Genomic DNA, 362 nt, shown 5'->3' with positions numbered 1-362 from the left:
ATGTAATTAATTTGAAATATATACTGAAGAAACAATCAGGTCATGAAATCATTAAGTTTGAGAAACGTCTGTAGATATTTTTATATATTTTTTTACCCCAAAAATGCAAATATATCGCATTTGTGACGCCAAACAGTTTGTGGATGTCAATGGAGACAGAATTATTTGGGTGTAAAAGGTGAGGGTCCCTTAGCGTTAGTCAGTTGTTTGGGAATAATCTAATGTTGCACCCACTGTACTGTAGACGCTGCTGATGCTACAGAATTATATTTGACATGTAGAAGGGCTCAGTTGAAAGATATTAATACTGTATTCATTTGACTGTGTATTTTGGTAATGTAGAACCATACGTAACATTCAGA

The 362-nt window shown here is 33.7% G+C and overlaps 1 protein-coding gene across 1 annotated transcript in view; it reads left to right on the top strand.

Moving 5' to 3' along the window:
• LOC119592244 (titin-like) overlaps positions 1-362 on the top strand; it is a gene marked incomplete at its 5' end in the record, with an annotated part of 41,989 nt that overhangs the window by 39,902 nt on the left and 1,725 nt on the right.

Source organism: Penaeus monodon, chromosome 29 (genome assembly GCF_015228065.2).
Source record: "Penaeus monodon isolate SGIC_2016 chromosome 29, NSTDA_Pmon_1, whole genome shotgun sequence".
NCBI lineage: Eukaryota > Metazoa > Arthropoda > Malacostraca > Decapoda > Penaeidae > Penaeus > Penaeus monodon.
This window is presented reverse-complemented; position numbering and strand designations above follow the sequence as displayed.